Source organism: Triticum aestivum, chromosome 6D, assembly GCF_018294505.1.
Source record: "Triticum aestivum cultivar Chinese Spring chromosome 6D, IWGSC CS RefSeq v2.1, whole genome shotgun sequence".
Taxonomy (NCBI): Eukaryota; Viridiplantae; Streptophyta; class Magnoliopsida; order Poales; family Poaceae; genus Triticum; species Triticum aestivum.
In genome coordinates, this window is record NC_057811.1 from 108,068,395 (window position 1) to 108,089,526 (window position 21,132).

The following is a 21,132-nucleotide window of genomic DNA, read 5'->3' on the forward strand; positions in this document are numbered from 1 at the left end:
AACCTCATATCACGGACCCAGTCCGCATCATTGCTACTATCATCTTTCAACTTAGTTTTCTCTAGGAACATATATAAAACATAGGGAATCAACAACGCGAACTATTGATCTACAACATTATTTGCAAAATACTATCAGGACTAAGTTCATGATAAATTAAAGTTCAATTAATCATATTACTTAAGAACTCCCACTTAGATAGACATCCCTCTAATCGTCTAAGTGATCACGTGATCCATATCAACTAAACCATGTCTGATCATCACGTGAGGCGGAGTAGTTTTCAATGGTGAACATCACTATGTTGATCATATCTACAATATGATTCACGCTCGACCTTTCGGTCTCAGTGTTCCGAGGCCATATCTGCATATGCTAGGCTCGTCAAGTTTAACCCGAGTATTTCTGTGTGTGCAAAACTGGCTTGCACCCGTTGTATATGAACGTAGAGCTAATCACAGCCGATCATCACGTGGTGTCTCGGCACGACAAACTTTGGCAACGGTGCATACTCAGGGAGAACACTTGTACCTTGAAATTTAGTGAGAGATCATCTTATAATGCTATCGTCAATCAAAGCAGAATAAGATGCATAAAAGATAAACATCACATGCAATCAAAATATGTGACATGATATGGCCATGATCATCTTGCGCCTTTGATCTCCATCTCCAAAGTACCGTCATGATCTCTATCGTCACCGGCATGACACCATGATCTCCGTCATCTTGATATCTATCAACGTGTTGTTACATGGTCGTCTCGCCAACTATTGCTCTTGCAACTATTGCTATCGCATAGCAATAAAGTAAAGCAATTATTTAGCGCTTGCGTCTTATGCAATAAAGAGACAACCATAAGGCTTCTGCTAGTTGCCGATAACTTCAACAAAACATGATCATCTCATAACTTATATCTCATCACGTCTTGACCTTATCACATCACAACAAGCCTTGCAAAAACAAGTTAGACGTCCTCTACTTTGTTGTTGCAAGTTTTACGTGGCTGCTACGGGCTGAGCAAGGACCGTTCTTACCTACGCATCAAAACCACAACAATAGTTCATCAAGTTAGTGCTGTTTTAACCTTCTCAAGGACCGGGCGTAGACACACTCGGTTCAACTAAAGTTGGAGAAACTGACACCCGCCAGCCACCTATGTGCAAAGCACGTCGGTAGAACCAGTCTCGCGTAAGCGTACGCGTAATGTCGGTCCGGGCCGCTTCATCCAACAATACCGCCGAACCAAAGTATGACATGATGGTAAGCAGTATGACTTGTATCGCCCACAACTCACTTGTGTTCAACTTCTGCTAGTTTCCTACGCACATGCAAGATCATGGTGATGCATAGCAACGAGAGGGGAGAGTGTTGTCCACGTACCCTCGTAGACCGAAAGCGGAAGCGTTAGCACAACGCGTTTGATGTAGTCATACGTCTTCACGATCCGACCGATCCAAGTACCAAACGTACGGCACCTCCGAGTTCAGCACACGTTCAGCTCGATGACGTCCCGCGAACTCCGATCCAGCAGAACTTCACGGGAGAGTTCCGTCAGCACGACGGCGTGATGACGGTGATGATGTTGCTACCGACGCAGGGCTTCGCCTAAGCACCACTACGATATGACCGAGGTGGAATAATGGTGGAGGGGGGCACCGCACACGGCTGGGAGAGATCAACAGATCAACTTGTGTGTCTATGGGGTGCCCCCTGGCCACGTATATAAAGGATGGAGGGAGGAGGAGGCCGGCTCTCATAGGGCGCGCCCAAGTGTGGAGTCTTACTAGGACTCCCTAGTCCTAGTAGGATTCCACCTCCCACATGGAATAGGAAAAAGGGAAGGGAGAAGGAGAAAGAAGGAAGGGGCCCCCCCCCCTCCCTAGTCCAATTCGGACCAGTCCATGGGGAGGGGTGCGGCCACCCTTTGAGGCCTTTCTCTCCTTTCTCGTATGGCCCATTAAGGCCCAATACGAATTCCCATAACTCCCCGGTACTCCGAAAAATACCTGAATCACATGGAACCTTTCCGATGTCCGAATATAGTCGTCCAATATATCGATATTTACGTCTCGACCATTTCGAGACTCCTCGTCATGTCCCCGATCTCATCCGAGACTCCGAACTACCTTCGATACATCAAAACACATAAACTCATAATACAAATCGTCACCAAACGTTAAGCGTGCGGACCCTACGGGTTCGAGAACTATGTAGACATGACCGAGACACGTCTCCGGTCAATAACCAATAGCGGAACCTGGATGCTCATATTGGCTCCTACATATTCTACGAAGATCTTTATCGGTCAATCCGCATAACAACATACGTTGTTCCCTTTGTCATCGGTATGTTACTTGCCCGAGATTTGATCGTCGGTATCTCAATACCTAGTTCAACCTTGTTACCGGAAAGTCTCTTTACTCGTTCCGTAATGCATCATCCCGTAACTAACTCATCAGTCACATTGCTTACAAGGCTTATAGTGATGTGCATTACCGAGAGGGCCCAGAGATACCTCTCCGATAATCGGAGTGACAAATCCTAATCTCGATCTATGCCAACTCAACAAGTACCATTGGAGACACCTGTAGAGCACCTTTATAATCACTCAGTTACGTTGTGATGTTTGGTAGCACACAAAGTGTTCCTCCGGTATTAGGGAGTTGCATAATCTCATAGTCATAGGAACATGTATAAGTCATGAAGAAAGCATTAGCAACATACTAAACGATCAAGTGCTAAGCTAACGGAATGGGTCAAGTCAATCACATCATTCTCCTAATGATGTGATCCCGTTAATCAAATGACAACTCATGTCTATGGTTAGGAAACTTAACCATCTTTGATTAACGAGCTAGTCAAGTAGAGGCATACTAGTGACACTCTGTTTGTCTATGTATTCACACATGTATTATGTTTTCCGGTTAATACAATTCTAGCATGAATAATAAACATTTATCATGATATGAGGAAATAAATAATAACTTTATTATTGCCTCTAGGGCATATTTCTTTCAGCCTCCTCCTCCTCCCCTCTTTATATACGTGGGAGGGGGCACCCCAAAGACACACCAAGTCTTCTCTTAGCCGTGTGCGGTGCCCCCCTCCATAGTTACACACCTCAGTCATATCGTCATAGTGCTTAGGCGAAGCCCTATGCCGGTAACTTCATCATCACCGTCGCCACGCCATCGTGCTGATGGAACTCTCCCTCGTCCTCAACTAGATCAAGAGCTCGAGGGACGTCATCGAGCTGAACGTGTGCTGAACGCGGAGGTGCCGTACGTTCGGTGCTTGGATCGGTTAGATCGCGGAGACGTTCGACTACATCAACCGCGTTACTAAACGCTTCCGCTTTCGGTCTACGAGGGTACGTGGACACACTCTCCCCGCTCGTTGCTATGCATCTCCTAGATAGATCTTGCGTGACCGTAGGTAATTTTTTTGAAATACTGCGTTCCCCAACAGTGGCATCCGAGCAAGGTCTATGCGTAGATGTTATTTGCATGAGTAGAACACAATGAGTTGTGGGCGATAATAGTCATACTGCTTACCAGCAACGTCTTACTTTGATTCGGCGGTGTTGTTGGATGAAGCGGCTCGGACCGACATTACATGACCGCGTTCATGAGGCTGGTTCTACCGACGTGCTTCGCACACAGGTGGCTAGCGGGTGTATGTTTCTCCAACTTTAGTTGAATCGAGTTTGACTACGCCCGTTCCTTGTTGAAGGTTAAAACAGCACACTTGACGAAAAATCGTTGTGGTTTTGATGCGTAGGTAAGAACGGTTCTTGCTAGAAGCCCATAGCAGCCACGTAAAACTTGCAACAACAAAGTAGAGGCCGTCTAACTTGTTTTTTCAGGGCCTGTTGTGATGTGATATGGTCAAGACGTGATGAGATATAAATTGTTGTATGAGATGATCATGTTTTGTAGAAGTTATCGGCAACTAGCAGGAGACTTATGGTTGTCGCTTTATTGTATGAAATGCAATCGCCATGTAATTGCTTTACTTTATCACTAAGCGGTAGCGATAGTCGTAGAAGCAATAGTTGGCGAGACAACAATGATACTACGATGGAGATCAAGGTGTCAAGCAGTGACGATGGTGATCATGACGGTGCTTTGGAGATGGAGATCAAAGGCACAAGATATTGATGGCCATATCATATCACTTATTTTGATTGCATCTGATGTTTATCTTTTATGCATCTTATTTTGCTTAGTACGGCGGTAGCATTATAAGATGATCCCTCACTAAATTTCAAAGTATAAGTGTTCTCCCTGAGTATGCACCGTTGCTACAGTTCGTCGTGCCGAGACACCACGTGATGATCGGGTGTGATAAGCTCTACGTTCATATACAACGGGTGCAAGCCAGTTTTGCACACGCAGAATACTCGGGTTAAACTTGACGAGCCTAGCATATGCAGATATGGCCTCGGAACACTGAGACCGAAAGGTCGAACGTGAATCATATAGTAGATATGATCAACATACTGATGTTCACCATTGAAAACTACTCCATCTCACGTGATGATCGGACATGGTTTAGTTGATTTGGATCACCTGATCATTTAGATGACTGGAGGGATGTCTATCTAAGTGGGAGTTCTTAAGTAATATGATTAATTGAACTTTAATTTATCATGCGCTTAGTCCTTATAGTATTTGCATATCTATGTTGTAGATCAATAGCTTGCGATGTAGCTCCCCGTTTATTTTTTATATGTTCCTAGAGAAAAATAAGTTGAAAGATTATAGTAGCAATGATGCGGACTGGGTCCGTGATCTGAGGATTATCCTCATTGCTGCACAGAAGAATTATGTCCTTGATGCACCGCTAGGTGACGGACCTATTGCAAGAGGAGATGCAGACGTTATGAACGTTTGACAAAGCTTGGTATGATGACTACTTGATAGTTTAGTGCACCATGCTTTACGGCTTAGAACCGGGACTTCAAATATCTTTTGAACGCCACGAAGCATATAAGATGTTCCAAGAGCTGAAATTGGTATTTCAGACTCATGCCCGAGTCGAGAGGTATGAGACCTCTGACAAGTACTTTGCCTACAAGATGGAGGAGAATAGCTCAACCAGTGAGCATGTGCTCAAAATGTCTGAGTACTACAATTGCTTGAATCAAGTGGGAGTTAATATTCCAGATAAGATAGTGATTGACAGAGTTCTCTAGTCACTATCACCAAGTTACTGGAACTTGGTGATGAACTATAATATGCAAGGGGATGACGAAAACGATTCCCGAGCTCTTCGCGATGCTGAAATCGGTGAAGGTAGAAATCAAGAAAGAGCATCAAGTGTTGATGGTTGACAAGACCACTAGTTTCAAGTTAAAGGGCAAGGAAAAGGAAAGGGAACTTCAAGGAGAATGGCAAGCAAGTTGCCACTCCCGTGAAAAGCCCAAAGCTGGACCCAAGCCTGAAACTGAGTGCTTATACTGCAAAGGAAATGGTCACTGGAAGCGGAACTGCCCCAAATACTTGGCGGATTAAGAAGGATGGCAAAGTGAACAAAAGTATATATGATATACATGTTATTGATGTGTACTTTACTAGTGTTCATAGTAGCCCCTGGGTATTTGATACTGGTTCAATTGCTATGATTAGTAACTCAAAACAGGAGTTACAGAATAAACAAAGACTAGTTGAGGGCGAGGTGACGAGGTGTGTTGGAAATGATTCCAAGGTTGATAACATCACCATCGCATACTCCCTCTACCTTCGGGATTAGTATTGGAACTAAATAAATGTTATTTGGTGTTTGCGTTGAGTATAAATATGATTGGATCATGTTCACTGCGATACGGTTATTCATTTAAGTCAGAGAATAATTGTTGTTCTGTTTACATGAATAAAACCTTCTATGGTCTTACATCCAATGTAAATGGTTTACTGAATCTCGATCACAGTGATACACATAATATTGATGCCAAAAGATGCAAAGTTAATAATGATAGTGCAACTTATTTGTGGCACTGTCGTTTATGTCATATTGGTGTAAAGCGCATGAAGAAACTCCATGCTGATGGGCTTTTGGAATCACTTGATGCTTGCGAACCATGCCTCATGGGCAAGATGACTAAAACTCCGTTCTCCGAAATGATGGAGCGAGCCACTGACTTATTGGAAATAATACATACTGATGTATGCGGTCCGATGAGTGTTGAGGCTCACGGCAGGTCTCGTTATTTTCTGACCTTCACAGATGATTTAAGCAGATATGGGTATATCTACTTAATGAAACACAAGTCTGAAACATTTGAAAAGTTCAAAGAAATTTAGAGTGAAGTCAAGCATCATCGTAAGAAGAAAATAAAGTTTCTATGATCTGATCGCGGAGGCAAATATTTGAGTTATGGGTTTGGCCTTCATTTAAAAACAATGTGGAATAGTTTCACAACTCATGCCACCTGGAACACCACTGAGTAATGGTGTGTCCGAACTTCATAACCGTACTTTATTAGATATGGTGCGATCTATGATGTCTCTTACCGATTTACCCCTATCGTTTTGGGGTTATGCATTAGACACAACTGCATCCACGTTAAATAGGGCACCATATAAATCCGTTGAGACGACACCGTATGAACTGTGGTTTGGCAAGAAACCTAAGTTGTTGTTCTTAAAGTTTGGGGCTGCGATGCTTATGTGAAAAAGCTTCAACCTGATAAGCTCGAACGCAAATCGGAGAAATGCGTCTTCATAGGATACCCAAAGGAAAATGTTGGGTACACCTTCTATCATAGATCCTAAGGCAAGAAATTCATTGCTAAGAATGGATCCTTTCTAGAGAAGAAGTTTCTCTCGAAAGAAGTGAGTGGGAGGAAAGTAGAATTTGATGAGGTAGTTGTACCTTCTCCCGAATTGGAAAGTAGTTCATCACAGAAATCAGTTCCAGTGATTCCTACACCAATTAGTGAGGAATCTAATGATGATGATCATGAAACTTCAGATCAAGTTACTACTGAACCTGGTAGGTCAACCAGAGTACGGTCCGCACCAGAGTGGTACGGTGATCCTGTTCTGGAAGTCATGTTACAAGACCATGATGAACCTACGAACTATGAGGAAGTGATGCTGATCCCAGATTCCACGAAATGTCTTGAGGCCATGAAATCTGAGATGGGATCCATGTATGAGAACAAAGTATGGACTTTGATTGACTTGCCCGATGATCGGCGAGCCATTGAGAATAAATGGATCTTCAAGAGGAAGACGGACGCTGATAGTAGTGTTACTATCTACAAAGCTCGAATTGTCGCAAAAACTTTTTGACAAGTTCAAGGTGTTGACTGCGATAAGATTTTCTCACTTGTATCGATGCTTAAGTCTGTCCGAATCATGTTAGTAATTGCCACATTTTATGAAATCTGGAAAATGGATGTCAAAACTACATTCCTTAAATGGATTTCTTAAAGAAGAGTTGTATATGATGCAACAAGAAGGTTTTGACAATCCTAAAGGTGCTAACAAAGTGTGCAAGCTCCAGTGATCCATCTATGGACTGGTGCAAGCATCTCGGAGTTGGAATATAAGCTTTGATAAGGTGATCAAAGCATATGGTTTTATACATACCTGTAGTGAAGCCTGTATTTACAAGAAAGTGAGTGGGAACACTACAACCTTTCTGATAAGTATATGTGAATGACATATTGTTGATCAGAACTGATGTAGAATTTTCTGGAAAGCATAAAGGAGTATTTGAAAGGAGTTTTTCAAAGAAAGACCTCGGTGAAGCTGCTTACATATTGAGCATCAAGATCTATAAATATAGATCAAGACGCTTGATAAGCTTTTTCAATGAGTACATACCTTGACAAGTTTTTGAAGTAGTTCAAAATGGAACAGTCAAAGAAGGAGTTATTGCCTGTGTTGCAAGGTGTGAAGTTGAGTAAAGACTCAAAACCCGACCACGGCAGAAAATAGAAAGAGAATGAAAAGTCATCCCCTATGCCTCAGTCATAGGTTCTATAAAGTATGCTATTCTGTGTACCAGACCTATTGTGTACCTCACCATGAGTTTGGCAAGAGGGTACAATAGTGATCCAGGAGTGGATCACTGGACAGCGGTCAAAATTATCCTTAGTCGAATAAGGACATGTTTCTTGGTTATGGAGGTGACAAAAAGTTTGTCGTAAAGGGTTACGTCGATGCAAGCTTTGACACTGATCCGGATGACTCTAAGTCTCAATCTGGATACATATTGAAAGTGGGAGCAATTAGCTAGAGTAGCTCCGTGCAGAGCATTGTAGACGTAGAAAATTTGCGAAATACATACGGCTCTGAATGTGGCAGACCCGTTGACTAAACTTCTCTCACAAGAAAAACATGATCACACCTTAGTACTCTTTTGGTGTTAATCACATAGCGATGTGAACTAGATTATTGACTCTAGTGCAAGTGGGAGACTGAAGGAAATATGCCCTACGGGCAATAATAAAGTTGTTATTTATATTTCCTTATATCATGATAAATGTTTATTATTCATGCTAGAATTGTATTAACCGGAAACTTAGTACATGTGTGAATACATAGACAAAACAGAGTGTCCCTAGTATGCCTCTACTCGTTAATCAAAGATGGTTAAGTTTCCAGACCATAGACATGTTGGGGAACGTAGTAATTTCAAAAATTTCCTACGCACATGCAAGATCATGGTGATGCATAGCAACGAGAGGGGAGAGTATTGTCCACGTACCCTCGTAGACCGAAAGCGGAAGCGTTAGCACAACGCGGTTGATGTAGTCGTACGTCTTCACGATCTGACCGATCAAGTACCGAACGCACGGCACCTCCGAGTTCAGCACACGTTCAGCCCGATGACGTCCCTCGAACTCCGATCCAGCCGAGTGTTGAGGGAGAGTTTCGTTAGCACGACGGCGTGGTGACGATGATGATGTTCTACCGACGCAGGGCTTCGCCTAAGCACCGCTACAGTATTATCGAGGTGGACTATGGTGAAGGGGGGCACCGCACACGGCTAAAAGATCAAATCAATTGTTGTGTCTATGGGGTGCCCCCCTGCCCCCGTATATAAAGGAGTGGAGGAGGGGGGAGAGGGTCGGCCCCTATGGCGCGCCCTGGAGGAGTCCAACTCCCACCGAGAGTAGGATTCCCCCCTTCCAAGTAGTAGGAGTAGGAGTCAAGGAAAGGGAAGAGGGAAGAGAAGGAAGGAGGGGGCGGCGCCCCTCCCCCTAGTCCAATTCGGACTAGTCAATGGGGGGCGCGCGGCTTGCCTCTCCCTCTCCCCTAAATCCCAATAAGGCCCATATACTTCTTTCCCCGTATTCCCGTAACTCCCCGGTACTCTGAAAAATACCCGAACCACTCGGAACCTTTCTGATGTCCGAATATAGTCGTCCAATATATCGATATTTATGTCTCGGCCATTTCGAGACTCCTCGTCATGTCCCCGATCTCATCCGGGACTCCGAACTACCTTCGGTACATCAAATCACATAAACTCATAATACAATCGTCATCGAACTTTAAGCGTGCGGACCCTACGGGTTCGAGAACTATGTAGACATGACCGAGACACGTCTCCGGTCAATAACCAATAGCGGAACCTGGATGCTCATATTGGCTCCCACATATTCTACGAAGATCTTTATCGGTCAAACCGCATAACAACATACGTTTGTTCCCTTTGTCATCGGTATGTTACTTGCCCGAGATTCGATCGTCGGTATCTCAATACCTAGTTCAATCTCGTTACCGGCAAGTCTCTTTACTCGTTCCGTAATACATCATCCCGCAACTAACTCATTAGTTGCAATGCTTGCAAGGCTTAAGTGATGTGCATTACCGAGTGGGCCCAGAGATACCTCTCCGACAATCGGAGTGACAAATCCTAATATTGAAATACGCCAACCCAACAAGTACCTTCGGAGACACCTGTAGAGCACCTTTATAATCACCTAGTTATGTTGTGACGTTTGGTAGCACACAAAGTGTTCCTCCGGTAAACGGGAGTTGCATAATCTCATAGTCATAGGAACATGTATAAGTCATGAAGAAAGCAATAGCAACATACTAAACGATCGAGTGCTAAGTTAACGGATTGGATCAAGTCAATCACATCATTCTCCTAATGATGTGACCCCGTTTATCACATGACAACTCATGTCTATGGTTAGGAAACATAACCATCTTTGACAAACGAGCTAGTCAAGTAGAGGCATACTAATGACACTCTGTTTGTCTATGTATTCACACATGTATCATGTTTCCGGTTAATACAATTCTAGCATGAATAATAAACATTTATCATGATATAAGGAAATAAATAATAACTTTATTATTGCCTCTAGGGCATATTTCCTTCAGTCTCCCACTTGCGCTAGAGTCAATAATCTAGTTCACATCGCCATGTGATTTAACATCAATAGTTCACATCTTTATGTGGTTAACACCCACAGTTCACATCGACATGTGACCAACACACAAAGGGTTTACTAGAGTCAGTAATCTAGTTCACATCACTATGTGATTAACACCCAAAGAGTACTAAGGTGTGATCATGTTTTGCTTGTGAGATAATTTTAGTCAACGGGTCTGTCACATTCAGATCCGTAAGTATAAGTATTTTGCAAATTTCTATGTCTACAATGCTCTGCACGGAGCTACTCTAGCTAATAGCTCCCACTTTCAATATGTATCTAGATCGAGACTTAGAGTCATCCAGATCGATGGAAAAGCTTGCATCGACGTAACACTTTACGACGAACTCTTTATCACCTCCATAATCGAGAAATATATCCTTATTCCACTAAGGATAATTTTGACCGTTGTCCAGTGATCTACTCCTAGATCACTATTGTACTCCCTTGCAAAACTCAGTGTAGGGTATACAATAGATCTGGTACACAGCATGGCATACTTTATAGAACCTATGGCTGAGGCATAGGGAATGACTTTCATTCTCTTTCTACCTTCTTCCGTGGTCGGGCTTTGAGTCTTACTCAATTTCACACCTTGTAACACAGGCAAGAACTCTTTCTTTGACTGTTCCATTTTGAACTATTTCAAAATCTTGTCAAGGTATGTACTCATTGAAAAAACTTATCAAGCGTTTTGATCTATCTCTATAGATCTTGATGCTCAATATGTAAGCAGCTTCACCGAGGTCTTTCTTTGAAAAACTCTTATTCAAATATCCTTTTATGCTATCCAGAAATTCTATATCATTTCAATCAACAATATGTCATCCACATATAATATCAGAAATGCTACAGAGCTCCCACTCACTTTCTTGTAAATACAGGCTTCTCCAAAAGTCTGTATAAAACCATATGCTTTGATCACACTATCAAAATGTTTATTCCAACTCCGAGAGGCTTGCACCAGTCCATAAATGGATCGCTGGAGCTTGCACACTTTTGTTAGCTCCCTTTGGATCGACAAAACCTTCCGGTTGCATCATATACAAATCTTCTTCCAGAAATCCATTCAGGAATGCAGTTTTGACACCCATTTGCCAAATTTCATAATCATAAAATGCGGCAATTGCTAACATGATTCGGACAGACTTAAGCATTGCTACGGGTGAGATGGTCTCATCGTAGTCAATCCCTTGAACTTGTCGAAAACCTTTTGCAACAAGTCGAGCTTTATAGATAGTAACATTACCGTCAGCGTCAGTCTTCTTCTTGAAGATCCATTTATTCTCGATGGCTTGCCGATCATCGGGCAAGTCAACCAAAGTCCATACTTTGTTCTCATACATGGAACCCCTCTCAGATTTCATGGCCTCAAGCCATTTCGCGGAATTGGGGCTCATCATCGCTTCCTCATAGTTCGTGGGTTCGTCATGGTCTAGTGACGTGACTTCCAGAACAGGATTACCGTACCACTCAGGAGCGGAACATACTCTGGTTGACCTACGAGGTTCGATAGTAACTTGATCTGAAGTTTCATGATCATCATCATTAGCCTCCTCACTAATTGGTGTAGGCATCACTGGAACTGATTTCTGTGATGAACTACTTTCCAATTCGAGAGAAGGTACAACTACCTCATCTAGTTCTACTTTCCTCCCACTCACTTCTTTCGAGAGAAACTCCTTCTCTAGAAAGGATCCATTCTTAGCAACGAATTTGCCTTCGGATCTGTGATAGAAGATATACCCAATAGTCTCCTTTGGGTATCCTATGAAGACGCATTTCTCTGATTTGGGTTCAAGCTTATCATGTTGAAACTTTTTCACATAAGCATCGCAACCCCAAACTTTAAGAAACGACAACTTTGGTTTCTTGCCAAACCACAGTTCATAAGGTGTCATCTCAACGGATTTAGATGGTGCCCTTTTTAACGTGAATGCAGCTGTCTCTAATGCATAACCCCAAAACGATAGTGGTAGATTGGTAGGAAACATCATAGATCGCACCATATCTAATAAAGTACGGTTATGACGTCCGGACACACCATTACGCTATGGTGTTCCAGGTGGCGTGAGTTGCGAAACTATTCCGCATTGTTTCAAATAAAGACCAAACTCGTAACTCAAATATATATTCTCCTCCACAATCAGATCGTAGAAACTTTATTTTCTTGTTACGATGATTTTCCACTTCACTCTGAAATTATATGAACTTTTCAAATGTTTCAGACTTATGTTTCATCAAGTAGATATACCATATCTACTCAAATCATCTGTGAAGTTCAGAAAATAATGATACCCGCCGCGAGCCTCAACACTCATCTTATCGCATACATCAGTATGTATTATTTCCAATAAGTCAGTTGCTCGCTCCATTGTTCCGGAGAACGGAGTCTTAGTCATCTTGCCCATAAGGCATGGTTCGCAAGCATCAAGTGATTCCAAAATCCCATCAGCATGGAGTTTCTTCATGCGCTTTACTCCAATATGACTTAAACGGCAGTGCCACAAATAAGTTGCACTATCATTATTAACTTTGCATCTTTTGGCTTCAATATTATGAATATGTGTATCACTACGATCGAGATCCAACAAACCATTTTCATTGGGTGTATGACCATAGAAGGTTTTATTCATGTAAACAGAACAACAATTATTCTCTAACTTAAATGAATAACCGTGTTGCAATAAACATGATCAAATCATATTCATGCTCAACGCAAACACCAAATAACACTTATTTAGCTTCAACACTAATCTCGAAAGTACAGGGAGTGTGCGATGATGATCATATCAATCTTGGAACTACTTCCAACACACATCGTCACCTTGCCCTTAAATAGTTTCTATTCATTCTGCAATTCCCGTTTCGAGTTACTACACTTAGCAACTGAACCAGTATCAAATACAGAGGGGTTGCTACGAACACTAGTAAAATACACATCAATAATGTATATCAAATATAGCTTGTTCACTTTGCCATCCTTCTTATCCGCCGCATACTTGGGGTGGTTCCTCTTCTAGTGACCAGTCCCTTTGCAGTAGAAGCACTTAGTCTCAGGCTTAGGTCAAGACTTGGGCTTCTTCACTTGAGCAGCAACTTGCTTGCCGTTCTTCTTGAAGTTCCCCTTCTTCCCTTTGCCCTTTTCTTGAAACTAGTGGTCTTGTTAACCATCAACACTTGATGTTTTTCTTGATTTCTACCTTCGTCGATTTCAGCATCACGAAGAGCTTGGGAATTACTTTCGTCATCCCTTGCATATTATAGTTCATCACGAAGTTCTACTAACTTGGTGATGGTGACTAGAGAATTCTGTCAATCACTATTTTATTTGGAAGATTAACTCCCACTTGATTCAAGCGATTGTACTACCCAGACAATCTGAGCACATGCTCACTGCTTGAGCTATTCTCCTCCATCTTTTAGCTATAGAACTTGTTGGAGACTTCATATCTCTCAACTCAGGTATTTGCTTGAAATATTAACTTCAACTCCTGGAACATCTCATATGGTCCATGACGTTCAAAACGTCTTTGAAGTCCCGATTCTAAGCCGTTAAGCATGGTGCACTAAACTATCAAGTAGTCATCATATTGAGCTAGCCAAACGTTCATAACGTCTGCATCTGCTCCTGCAATAGGTCTGTCACCTAGCGGTGTATCAAGGACATAATTCTTCTGTGCAGCAATGAGGATAAACCTCAGATCACGGATCCAATCCGCATCATTGCTACTAACATCTTTCAACTTAGTTTTCTCTAGGAACATATATAAAACATAGGGAAGCAACAACTCGAGTATTGATCTACAACATAGATATGCTAATACTACCAAGACTAAGTTCATGATAAATTAAAGTTCAATTAATCATATTACTTAAGAACTCCCACTTAGATAGACATCCCTCTAATCCTCTAAGTGATCACGTGATCCAAATCAACTAAACCATGTCCGATCATCACGTGAGATGGAGTAGTTTCAATGGTGAACATCACTATGTTGATCATATCTACTATATGATTCACGCTCGACCTTTCGGTCTCAGTGTTCCGAGGCCATATCTATTATATGCTAGGCTCGTCAAGTTTAACCTGAGTATTCCGCGTGTGCAACTGTTTTGCACCCGTTGTATTTGAACGTAGAGCCTATCACACCCGATCATCACGTGGTGTCTCAGCACGAAGAACTTTCGCAACGGTGCATACTCAGGGAGAACACTTATACCTTGATAATTTAGTGAGAGATCATCTTATAATGCTACCGTCAATCAAAGCAACATAATATGCATAAAAGATAAACATCACATGCAATCAATATAAGTGATATGATATGGCCATCATCATCTTGTGCTTGTGATCTCCATCTTCGAAGCACCGTCATGATCACCACCGTCTCCGGCGCGACACCTTGATCTCAATTGTAGCATCGTTGTCGTCTCGCCAACTTATGCTTCTACGACTATCCCTACCGCTTAGTGATAAAGTAAAGCATTACAGAGCGTTTGCATTGCATACAATAAAGCGACAACCATATGGCTCCTGCTAGTTGCCGATAACTCGGTTACAAAACATGATCATCTCATACAATAAAATATAGCATCATGCCTTGACCATATCACATCACAACATGCCCTGCAAAAACAAGTTAGACGTCCTCTACTTTGTTGTTGCAAGTTTTACGTGGCTGCTACGGGCTGAGCAACAACCGTTCTTACCTACACATCAAAACTACAACGATAGTTTGTCAAGTTGGTGCTGTTTTAACCTTCGCAAGGACCGGGCGTAGCCACACTCGGTTCAACTAAAGTTGGAGAAACTGACACCCGCCAGCCACCTGTGTGCAAAGCACGTCGGTAGAACTAGTCTTGCGTAAGCGTACGCGTAATGTCGGTCCAGGCCGCTTCATCCAACCATACGCGTAATGCGATCCATTTATGGACTGGTGCAAGCCTCTCGGAGTTGGAATAAACGCTTTGATAGTATGATCAAAGCATTTGGTTTTATACAGACTTTTGGAGAAGCCTGTATTTACAAGAAAGTGAGTGGGAGCTCGATAGCATTTCTGATATTATACGTGGATGACATATTACTGATTGGAAATGATATAGAATTTCTGGATAGCATAAAGGGATACTTGAATAAGAGTTTTTCAATGAAAGACCTCGGTGAAGCTGCATATATATTAGGCATTAAGATCTATAGAGATAGATCAAGACGCTTAATTGTACTTTCACAAAGTACATACCTTGACAAAGTTTTGAAGAAGTTCAAAATGGATCAAGCAAAGAAAGGGTTCTTGCCTGTATTACAAGGTGTGAGATTGAGTAAGACTCAATGCCCGACCACTGCAGAAGATAGAGAGAAAATGAAAGATGTTCCCTATGCTTCATCCATAGGCTCTATCATGTATGCAATGCTATGTACCAGACCTGATGTGTCCCTTGATATAAGTTTAGCAGGGAGGTACCAAAGTAATCCAGGAGTGGATCACTGGACAGCGGTCAAGAACATCCTGAAATACCTGAAAAGGACTAAGGATATGTTTCTCGTTTATGGAGGTGACAAAGAGCTCATCGTAAGGGGTTACGTTGGTGCAAGCTTTGACACTGATCCGGACGATTCGAAATCGCAAACCGGATACGTATTTACATTGAACGGTGGAGCTGTCAGTTGGTGCAGTTCCAAGCAAAGTATCGTGGCGGGATCTACGTGTGAAGCAGAATACATAGCTGCTTCGGAAGCAGCGAATGAAGGAGTCTGGATGAAGGAGTTCATATCCGATCTAGGTGTCATACCTAGTACATCGGGACCAATGAAAATCTTTTGTGATAATACTGGTGCAATTGCCTTAGCAAAGGAATCCAGATTTCACAAGAGAACCAAGCACATCAGAAGACGCTTCAATTCCATCCGGGATTTAGTCCAGGTGGGAGACATAGAAATTTCCAAGATACATACGGATCTGAATGTAGCAGACCCGTTGACTAAGCCTCTTCCACGAGCAAAACATGATCAGCACCATGACTCCATGGGTGTAAGAATCATTACTATGTAATCTAGATTATTGACTCTAGTGCAAGTGGGAGACTGAAGAAAATATGCCCTAGAGGCAATAATAAAGTATTATATATTTCCTTATATGATGATAAATGTTTATTATTCATGCTAGAATTGTATTAACCGGAAACATAATACATGTGTGAATACATAAACAAACAGAGTGTCACTAGTATGCCTCTACTTGACTAGCTCGTTAATCAAAGATGGTTATGTTTCCTAGCCATAGACATGAGTTGTCATTTGATTAACGGGATCACCTCATTAGGAGAATGACGTGATTGACATGACCCATTACGTTAGCTTAGCACCCGATCGTTTAGTATGTTGCTATTGCTTTCTTCATGACTTATACATGTTCCTATGACTATGAGATTATGCAACTCCCATTTACCGGAGGAACACTTTGTGTGCTACCAAACGTCACAACGTAACTGGGTGATTATAAAGGTGCTCTACAGGTGTCTCCAAAGGTACTTGTTGGGTTGGCGTATTTCGAGATTAGGATTTGTCACTCCGATTGTCGGAGAGGTATCTCTGGGCCCACTCGGTAATGCACATCACTATAAGCCTTGCAAGCATTGTGACTAATGAGTTAGTTGCGGGATGATGTATTACGGAACGAGTAAAGAGACTTGCCGGTAACGAGATTGAACTAGGTATCGAGATACCGACGATCGAATCTCGGGCAAGTAACATACCGATGACGAAGGGAACAACGTATGTTGTTATGCGATCTGACCGATAAAGATCTTCATAGAATATGTGGGAGCCAATATGGGCATCCAGGTCCCGCTATTGGTTATTGACCAGAGAGGTGTCTCGGTCATGTCTACATAGTTCTCGAACCCAAAGGGTCCACACGCTTAAAGTTACGATGACAGTTATATTATGAGTTTATGTGACTTGATGTACCGAAGGTTGTTCGGAGTCCCGGATGTGATCACGGACATGACGAGGAGTCTTGAAATGGTCAAGACGTAAAGATTGATATATTGGACGACTATATTCGGACACCGGAAGTGTTCCGGAGAAGTTTCGGATTAAACCGGAGTGCCGGAGGGTTACCGGAACCCCCCGGGGAAGTATTGGGCCTTGGTGGGCCTTGAGGGGAGAGAGAGGGCAGCAGCCAGGAGGTGGACTAGGAGAGGGGGGCGCAGCCCCCTTTCCCTCTCCCTCTCCCTCTCTTTCCTTCCCGCTCTTCTTTCCTAGTAGGACTAGGAAAGGGGAGTCCTACTCCTACTAGGAGGAGGACTCCCCCTCTCTCCTTGGCGCGCCTAGGGCAGCCGGCCTCCCCCTTGCTCCTTTATATACGGGGGCAAGGGGGCACCTAAGGACACACTTTGATATACGATATTTTAGCCGTGTGCGGTGCCCCCCTCCACCAGATTACACCTCGATAATACCGTCGCAGAGCTTAGGCGAAGCCCTGCGTCGGTGGAACATCATCATCGTCACCACGCCGTCGTGCTGACGAAACTCTCCCTCAACACTCGGCTGGATCAGAGTTCGTGGGACGTCATCGAGCTGAACGTGTGTAGAACTTGGAGGTGCCGTACGTTCGGTACTTGATCGGTCGGATCGTGAAGACGTACGACTACATCAACCGCGTTGTGATAACGCTTCCGCTGTCGGTCTACGAGGGTACGTGGACAACACTCTCCCCTCTCGTTGCTATGCATCACCATGATCTTGCGTGTGCGTAGGAATTTTTTTGAAATTACTACGTTCCCCAACACGCACCGCGACCGCAGAGGTTGCCGGCGAGCAGCCGAGAACACGAGGCCGGAGTTGACGGCGAGGTGAACGGCGACGACGGAAGTGTGTGTGGCTCAACGACGGGGTTGGAGACGATGATGACGCGGACGCCGCTGGTGGCTGCGCGCGGAGGCGCAGTCGGCGGTGCCGAGGTCGGGGACGACGACGGGGCGGATGGCGCCGGAGGTCGTCCGTGGAGGAGCAGTCAGCTGTGCTGAGGTTGGAGACGACGACGACCGCGCGTGGAGGCGCAGTCGGCTGTGACAAGGTCGAAGGCGACAACGTGGCGGATGGCGCCGGTGGTCGTTCATGGAGGCGCAGTCGGTTTCTTGCTTTCGCGCCGATTCAAGTGATCAGCTCATGCGGATGGGAGGCCAGCCAACCTGAAGGCCGATAGTTCTCCTTGTACGTGCTTGGATGGATGTACGTTTTCCTTCTGCTTGCGATGCTTTGCTCGTTGTGCAGATGAACAGTATAGAAAATGTGTTAGAAGATGAAGATCAAACCAAATAGAGGGCACCAGCCGGAACCGATGTGCCGCTGGTGGTAGAAGAAATAACCATCTGCATCATGTCTCGATAGACGCCATGCCCCATGGTGGGCGCCAACTGTCGTGGGAACGATTCCGACAATAATAAGGTATAGGGTAACGGAGCATGATCTATCGAGATGTAAATGGGTGACACGGTGGTTTTAGCGAGTTCGGGCCTCTCACGATGGAGATAACAGCCCTACGTGTCGTGCTCCGGAGAGGCTTTGTTTATCTGAGTGTATATCCGGAGATTACATTGTGTATTTGAGAGAGAGAGAGAGAAAGAGGGAGAGGGGAGAACGGATCTCCATGCCTCAAGCTAAATGGTGAGAAAGAGGGAGAGGTGGAAGAAAAAAGCCCCCTAGTCTAGTGGTGGGGCGTGGCTTATATAGAGTGCGCCACCCCCACCTCATATGTTACAAAGTGGGGGCGTTAATGCCATAACTCAGCCTACTACTAAGATGATGCTTCGCGTGCCTTGTCGACTGCTGGTCTTCGCATATCCGAGTGAGATCAGGAGTTCCGAGTGGAATGAGTTGGTCGAGTGGCGTGCTATGCTCCGAGTGGTTGTTGTCTTTCGAGTGACTTGATGGTCATCCGAGTGGATAGTATGTATGTATGAAATTTATCTGGACCCACATGCTGTGTGGACCCCATGCTTTATGATATTTCGACCCTTCATGGGCCTACCTGTTATGTGTATCCCCAACACCGACGATCGAATCTCGGGCAAGTAACATACCGATGACAAAGGGAACAACGTATGTTGTTATGCGGTTTGACCGATAAAGATCTTCGTATAATATGTAGGAGCCAATATGAGCATCCAGGTTCCGCTATTGATTATTGACCGGAGATATGTCTCGGTCATGTCTACATAGTTCTTGAACCCGTAGGGTCCGCACGCTTAACATCCGATGACGATTTGTATTATGAGTTATGTGATTTGATGACCGAAGTTTGTTCGGAGTCCCAGATGAGATCACGGACATGACGAGGAGTCTCGAAATGGTCGAGAGGTAAAGATTCATATATTGGAAGGTTGCATTCGGACATCGGAATGGTTCCGAGTGATTCGGACATTTTTCCGGAGTACCGGGAGGTTACCGAAACCCCGCAGGAGAAGTATTGGGCCTATTGGGCCTTATTGGAGGAGAGGAGAGAGGCCATGTGAGAGGGGCGCACCCCCCCTTGCCCAAACCGAATTGGACTAGGGGAGGGGCCGGCCCCCCTCTTTCCTTCTCCTTCTCTCTCCTTTCCCCTTTTCCCTCTCCGATGGAAGGAAGGAGGGGGGGCCGAATCCTACTTGGACTAGGAGTCCAAGTAGGACTCCCCCCCTTGGTGTGCCCCCTCTAGGGCCGGCCTCCTCCTCCTCCCCTCTTTATATACGTGGGAGGGGGGCACCCCAAAGACACACCAAGTCTTCTCTTAGCCGTGTACGGTGCCCCCCTCCGCAGTTACACACCTCGGTCATATTGTCGTAGTGCTTATGCGAAGCCCTGCGCCGGTAACTTCATCATCACCGTCGCCACGCCACCGTGCTTACGGAACTCTCCCTCATCCTCAACTGGATCAAGAGCTCGAGGGACGTCATCGAGCTGAACGTGTGCTGAACGCGGAGGTGTCGTACGTTCGGTGCTTGGATCGGTTGGATCGCGAAGACGTTCGATTACATCGACCGCGTTACTAAACGCTTCCGCTTTCGGTCTACGAGGGTACGTGGACACACTCTCCCCGCTCGTTGCTATGCATCTCCTAGATAGATCTTGCGTGATCGTAGGTAAATTTTTTGAAATACTGCGTTCCCCAACAGTTTTGCACTTCTTGTGAACTTTTATAATGATCTGAGTCCTTTTTCGCAGAAAAAAATCCCCCCAGACAGATCTTTATGGAACTAAATTCGGCAGATCTCGGGTAGGGGTCCCGAACTAAGGGTCTTGACATGATGGTAACAGGGTCACTAGTTTTTACCCAGGCTCAGGCTCTCCCGAGAGATAGAACCCTACACCATGTTTGTGTTTTCTTGCTTTTGGGTGGAGTACAGAGTACAAATGATCTACCTCGAGATCAGTGTGTGTCGTCTACAAGCCCTATCCCTCAGTTTATATAGGTACCTAGGGGTCTAGAGATACATCCTAGTCGGGTACATACAAGGGGAACGTGTTGTAGGCGAGTCAGGATAGGGATACCCACGACGACGGATCTAGCACCAACAGAGGACAAAAAACACTCAGAGGACAAAAAACACTCAGGTTTTGCTAGGGGACTGAAACTCATAGAGTTGATGAGTTGATCTCGAAATAGGGCTAGGGGATTGAAACTCATAGAGTTGATGAGTTGATCTCGAAATAGGCTTTCATCCCGGTTTATAAATAAAGCA